The sequence below is a fragment of the Mirounga leonina genome, unplaced genomic scaffold (genome assembly GCF_011800145.1).
Source record: "Mirounga leonina isolate KUSES-001 unplaced genomic scaffold, KU_Mleo_1.0 Mir_127, whole genome shotgun sequence".
In the NCBI taxonomy this organism is placed as follows: Eukaryota; Metazoa; Chordata; class Mammalia; order Carnivora; family Phocidae; genus Mirounga; species Mirounga leonina.
This window is the reverse complement of record NW_023270316.1, coordinates 15624203-15631042: the sequence shown is the minus strand read 5'-3', so window position 1 is coordinate 15631042 and position 6840 is coordinate 15624203.

Genomic DNA, 6840 nt, shown 5'->3' with positions numbered 1-6840 from the left:
CCATTAATGTGTTCACAGTCACAAAAAGACTCTCATGAGTTATAAACTACTTTGTATGATCCTTGTTCTGAGAAGACAAAACTCAGTCTCTCAGCCCTGCCATGAGGCATCTCTAAGTCACCCTAGTGAAGGTGGCCAGTGTCTGCAGACCTGACCAGTCTATCTGGAGCGGCTCTTCCTCCATACTTACGTGGATACTTATCAATGGGTTTGTGCTCCTTCAAGTTCACATAGACCTTTGGTTAACCTTCCACATAGACCAACAAGTCCCTCAAAGGCAAAGGCCTTAGCTCTCATGTCCTTTGTAGCATCGTTCACACTGCAGCTCCCTAGTGTTTGTGAGTAGAGAGGAGGCCATTAAAAGGAAGGAAAGCACCTAGACGTGCTGCCTAGTATGCGTTTCTCTAGGTTTTTCGTTTCCTGTGAGTGGACCTTGATATTTCCCTGACCCCACGGTCCACTGTGTGTGAGAGCGAAAGTAACACTTATTGGCAGGTCTCTGTAAAATCAATGGATCACATAGTGTGCAGACAGCCCGGATTAGGGCCTGAGGATCTTACTCTGGGGCATTTGAAAGAGCTACTTCTTTCCCTGTCTCAGGGATGCACCATGAGCATATCTCACCACACCCTCGAGTGTTCCGTGCTAACTGATACGTAGGTCTGGGAAGGAATTAGGGAGCATTGTCCAACCCCCTCATGAGGATACCGAGACTAAGAAAGTTAATGATCTGCCCAAAGCCCTCAGCTATCTGGGGGAGATCATGCATAGAACTCTGTCTCTTATTTAGTCCTGTGCCCCTTTTCACGGCATAGCTTGGCAATCTGTCTTTATAAGGAATCTTGACTTGTCAAAATCAGACTCTACTAGTAATTTTTAAAATCAGCCTTTTTGAAGGTTTTGATCATTTATTTTCAGTCGGTGGGTCAGGAAAAGTGAGTTATTGGCTCCCCCATGACTATCGGCTCTCATAGCATCTTGTGTTACATTACCCAGTGTGATACACCTTCCTGTGACTGGATTTGGATGTTTCTGGACTCAAACATAGACTCTTCATTAAATAAAATCCAGGTTAGGTTAGGGAAAATCAGCTCAGCGTGGCTTCCCTTTTTTATTTTTTAAAGAAATTTTTTTTTTTAATTTATTTATTTATTTGAGAGAGAGAGAAAGCATGAGCGGGGAGAGGGAGAAGCAGACTCCCCACTGAGCAGGGAGCCCAACATGGGGCTCCATCCCAGGACCCTGGGATCATGACCTGAGCCCAAGGCAGATGCTTAACCAACTGATCCACTCAGGCCCCCCAAGGCTTGCCTTTTTTAAACCCAGAGGTATTTGGACCATTTGTCCAGTCACCCCTATTCTGAGCTGAATTGTGTTCCCAAAGAGATGAAGTCCCAACTCCCAGTACCTGTGCAAATGACCTTATGTGGAAATAGGGTCTCTGCAGATGACCAAGCTAAGATGAGATCATTAGGAAGGGCTTTATTCCAATCGGATTGTGTCCTTATAAAGGGGAGAAATTTGGACAGAGGCAGACACAGGCAGAGGGAAGAGGATGGGAAGACGCAGGGAGAGTGCCGTGTGTAGACGGAAGATCGGGGTGATGCTTCTACGAGCCGCCGGGGATGCCCAAAGTTGCCAGCACACCACCAGAAGCTTGGAAGGGATCTGGAACAGATCCTTTCTCACCGCCTGAGAAGGAACCAACCCCGCGGACACTTGCTCTCAGACTGCCAGCCTCCAGGCCTGTAAGACAGAGCTCCTGGTTTGTGCTACTTCCTGCAGCAGCCTTAGGAAACGAATCTACCTCCCAAAGGAATAGGAAATGCAGGTTTCCTTTTGTGGATGCCTTCGTGTGTGTTTCGTCTTTTCTCTTGTTAAAGGCAGCTTTGAGGTCAGAGGCTTTAAATGTATTTGGAGAAAGGCACCCTGGGTGATCTTAAAACTAAATGACATTTGTAACCCTTAGTTTGTAGCTATCGAAACTCTGTTCTTTGGGGATTCTTTGAATTTCCAGTATTATTTCATCTTTATTTCTAAATATGATTTGATAACCACCCCTAGAATCAGTTATTTTGCTTGGTTTTTAACGTGAGGGATGCTCAATGAATGAATTATTTAGTAAATTTAATAAGGCTCCATTTGACCTTTTGTTTGAAAGTGCTAGAAAATACTTTGTGTGGCACATAGTAAGAACTTTATCAATATAGAGTTTATGAATTACAGAAGAGGCACACATGCACATATATGATAAGCCAACTTGTCAGAATATGTGACTCTGTAGCAGCTAGAGTTAACCTTATTCTATTTTAGTTCTTTGCAGACCAGAGATAGTTTGATTTTTTTCTATTATTTCCTAGATTATTTCAGGGATGGGGCAAAAGACTTTGCGATATTATTTAATAGTATATTAACAAAAAGCTACCAGCTAAGTGTTACTGAATTTGGAACATATAGTAAACAAACTTCTTGACACTTGTCCACACTTTTGGGAGGTGAGGGAAACATGGCAGGGGAGCTTGTACCTTAATATGATTTCTAACACCAATAGAAAATTACCAGCAGCTGGTATCTTTACTTGACTCAAAGATCTGAAAAGACTAAATTTTAGGTGCTACCCAGAGAGGTTTATGTGAGGCTACCTCAGGAGGCTGAAATGGGCAGCTTTTAATGGGCAAGAGTTGAGTCACATCTCTCTGCAGGGCACCTCAGCCTGCCAGTACAATGTTTCCCCGGACAGCAAGCATCTTCCATGGCCCCTGGTTTTCTGACCTCAACTCAGCCACACCCCCTCCTGTTACCTCATGTTGGCCCCCTCACCTCGTCCAAAGTGGCTGGGCCTATGGCCCACCTCAGAGCCTTCCCACTGGCTTTGGGCTCAGATACTCACCTGGGATCGCTAGATAAAATACAGGATGGCTAGTTAAAGTCAAATTTCAGAGAAACAACAGAAGTCATGGACACAGAGAACAGATTGGTGGTTGCCAGAGGCAGGGGATAGTGGATGGAGGAAATGGGTGAAGGTAGTCAAAAATACAAACTTCCAGTTATAAAATAAAATAAATAAGTCCTGGGATATAATGTACGGCATGGTGACTATAGTTAATATCGTATTGCATATTTGAAAGTCGCTAAGAGCATAGATCTTAAAAGTTCCCATCACAAGGGAAAAAACTTGTAACTATGTCCAGTGATGGATATGAACTAGACTCTCTGTGGTGATCATTTCACCATTACACAAACATCAAATCATTATGTTGCAAACCTGAAATTAATATAATGTTTTATGCCAATTATATCTCAATAAAACATTTTAATTTCAGAGAAACAACAAATACTTTCTTAGTGGAAATATGTCCCAAATACTGCAAACTTACACTCAAAAATTACTTGTTGTTTATCTGGAAATCCTACCATGCCTGACTCATCACCTGGCTGCCTCAGGTTCATTCTTCAGGTGACTTAAATGTCACTTCCTCAAAGATGCCTCCTGAAGACCCAATCTAAATTATGCTATTATTCTCTTTCAGATCACCCCATTCTTCTCCCTCATCTCCTTCACATCAATTTGTAGCTATATTTTTATTTTTTGTGTTTATCTGATGCTAGTCTGTCTTCTCCATGAAGGCAGGGACCATGTAGGTCTCTTTTGTTTGCTGTTATAATACCTGGTGCCTGGTACTTACTAGATACTCAATATTGGTTCATGAATGGATGAATGAATGAATGAATGAATGAATGAATGAATGAATGAATGAATTAATGAACAAGGAAGAGAAAATTTTACTGAGAATTCCTTACCTTGCTTTATTTCTAGTTAATTTATTTGGTAGACTAACTAGTGATTTAAATAGGTTTACAGAAAAAAAATGAGATTTCTCAGGAAGTTAATGGAATTATCACAGAATATGTTGAGCATAGTGTTAAAGTACCTCAGATCATGTAGATGTTATGTTATAAAGTAGATGTTATGTTTACATTATAAAGTATATGTTCAAAGAATCATATATATGTTCAAAGATATATATAATCATGTAACATGTGATTACATGTTACTAAGTATATGTTCAAAGAATTACATATTAAGCTTATAAGTGTCTAATAAGCTTAACTTAATTCAAGTAATGTTGCTAATAGATCTGCTATTTGTTCTAAGAAAGAATTTTGAATAATTTATTAGCTCCAAGTCAGCTGTTAAAATGGTCACCTTGAAGCAATCAGCATTACTATTAATTGAAGAATAAGCTGCAAATAGCTCATTCAGTTGGACACAGAAACCCATCTAGTCCATGTAAAAGATGCCTTGTAACATACAATAATTTTAGAAAAGAAAACAATGATAAAATTTCATGGAGAATGTTAGGTTCTCCCCAGCTGTAAAGAACTAAGCAACCAAAATGGCTCACACTTCTAGAGAAATAACTTCAAAATCATATATAAACAAAGATTTTCTCATTCTGCTTATAGCTCTAGCAAGATGAATATTTTCTTTGTTTTTTTTAAATATATATTTTAAAGATTTTATTTATTTATTTGACACACAGAGAGAGAGATAGGAAGAGAGAGAGAAAGAGAGAAAGAGCACAAGCAGGGGGAGCAGCAGGCAGAGGGAGAAGCAGGCTTCCTGCATGAGCAGGGAGCCCGATGCGGGGCTCAATCCCAGGACTCTGGGATCATGACCTGAGCTGAAGGCAGCAGTTTAACCAACTGAGCCACCCAGGCGCCCCAAGATGAATATTTTCTAATTGAGAATCCAAGATCCAGTTCTGACTGATGTGAAGTTTTTTTCCCCCTACTTAATAATCCATTACTAAATGTTGGATTGTAGTTATTGCTCTAAGAACAATTTCACAATGGACAGGTTAGGGTGGGTCAACTCAGATGAAATGAAGAGAATGGTTGGGACAACAATTTAGATGGGATATTGGCATGAATTTAATTTACTGGAGGATGGTTCAATTTCACTGCTTTTTAGCTTGTAGCCGTGTGACTAGTTATAAATCAGATATCATTCAACAGTTGCAATTGTACATATTTTTCCTTTTTTTTTTATAATGCCAAAACCAACTGTCAGATAAATAAAAATCTCTCACCTTAGTCCATTCTTACAGGATAATAGCCTCAACACTGATTCTACCCTATTTTATAGTTCTTTGCTAAAATCACAAGCATCTACAGTAAAAGATAGAAAGGTATGTATCTAAAAATCTTCAAACACCCTCACTTGAATTTTTTTTCCCACTGTCAGCCTCTATTCAGTGTAATACTTTATGCAACTATAAATAAAAATTATAAATACATGTCATCTAATAATTGCTGAAGTTATTTATTTAATATTGTCTATTATTTCTATATAAAATATAGAAAATAAAAGATAATGCTTGGTATTAGGTACACCAATGAACACTATTAAGATTAAATTATAGGGGCACCTGGCTGGCTCAGTTGGTAGAGTATTTGACTTTTATCTCGAGGTTATGAGTTTGAGCCCCACGTTGCATGTAAAGATTACTTAAAAATAAAATATAAAAAAAAAGATTAGATTGTATTTAGGCCACAATCTGTGGTTCATGTATCTAAAATATGCAAAATCCTAAACCTGTACTTTTATTTTTTATTATTATGCTTTAAGTATTAAGCAGAAATATATTTTCCCCTCAGTATTCATCCAAAATGCAAAACAGTAATATATGGTGGGGGTGTGGTTTTTATTCACTGAAGGGCTGTTCAAAATTTCAAAATGAACTTGAAAAATTGCATGTACTTGCTCGGCAAAAGCTGTCTGGTTTGCTTGTGTATCGCTTTGTTTCAATTTTGGGGAAACAGTTCTGTTTCCGGGGTCTTTCACCTAACCATAAAGTGGTCTGTGGACAGAAAAAGTTCAACCGCAAACAGAGGCAAAAAAAAATCTCCAAGACTACATGATATTTTTCACATTTTTTAACCAGACAGTTTGGCCTGGTTTTAAAATAACCTCAAAGCAGATTATCATAGTTTTTGAGGTGTGATGAAAGGTATTATGGTAGTCTGCCCCCCCTGAACACACTGACAGGTGGCCTGGTGTCATGGGAACATTGACAAGACTGGCCTGATGGTTCTGGGTCTGTGTCTCTGTCATGACAATCAGCAGCATTTGGTGCAGGATTCCATGTGTCTTTCCTCTCCAAGCCTTGGAAGATAATTTCCACATTTATGGCAACCTGAAGGACATGTCTTACAAGCTTTGCTTTGTAACTTTTAACACCTATTTAGTTTTTTTAATTGGCATGTCCAAGAATCAAATTAGTAAAGTTCTTGGTAAACCTTGTTCAAAGAAGTTGAATACCATTGATTTAAGTGTTTGTTTTCTTCTTTAAATCAATAGTTGAGGGGCACCTGGGTGGCTCAGTTGGTTAAGCGTCTCCCTTCAGCTCAGGTCGTCATCCCAGGGTCTTGAGATTGAGCCCTGTGTCAGACTCCCTGCTCATCGGAGAGTCTGCTTCTCCCTCTTCCTCTGCCCCTTGCTGCCCCCCCCCCCCACTTGTTCTCTCTCTCTGTCTCTCTCTCAACCTCAAACTCAGAGGAGGCTTGTGTATGTGTGTGTTTGAGATGAAGTTTCTGTATGTATCGGTCTACATTTAGCAGATGGGTACTTTTACTTGGAGAAAATTCTTTAATTCTGTGGAGACAAGGCATTATTTTTCTTTGGAAATTCACAATTTTTTTGAAATTAGTAAATTTAATGTAACTTGGTGATATTGTTTTTGCCGACATGAAACAGCTCTTTGCAACATGAATATGTGCCAAACGCTCTTTTTTAATATGATTTTTTGATTAGCAACACATTAATATGGTTTGAAA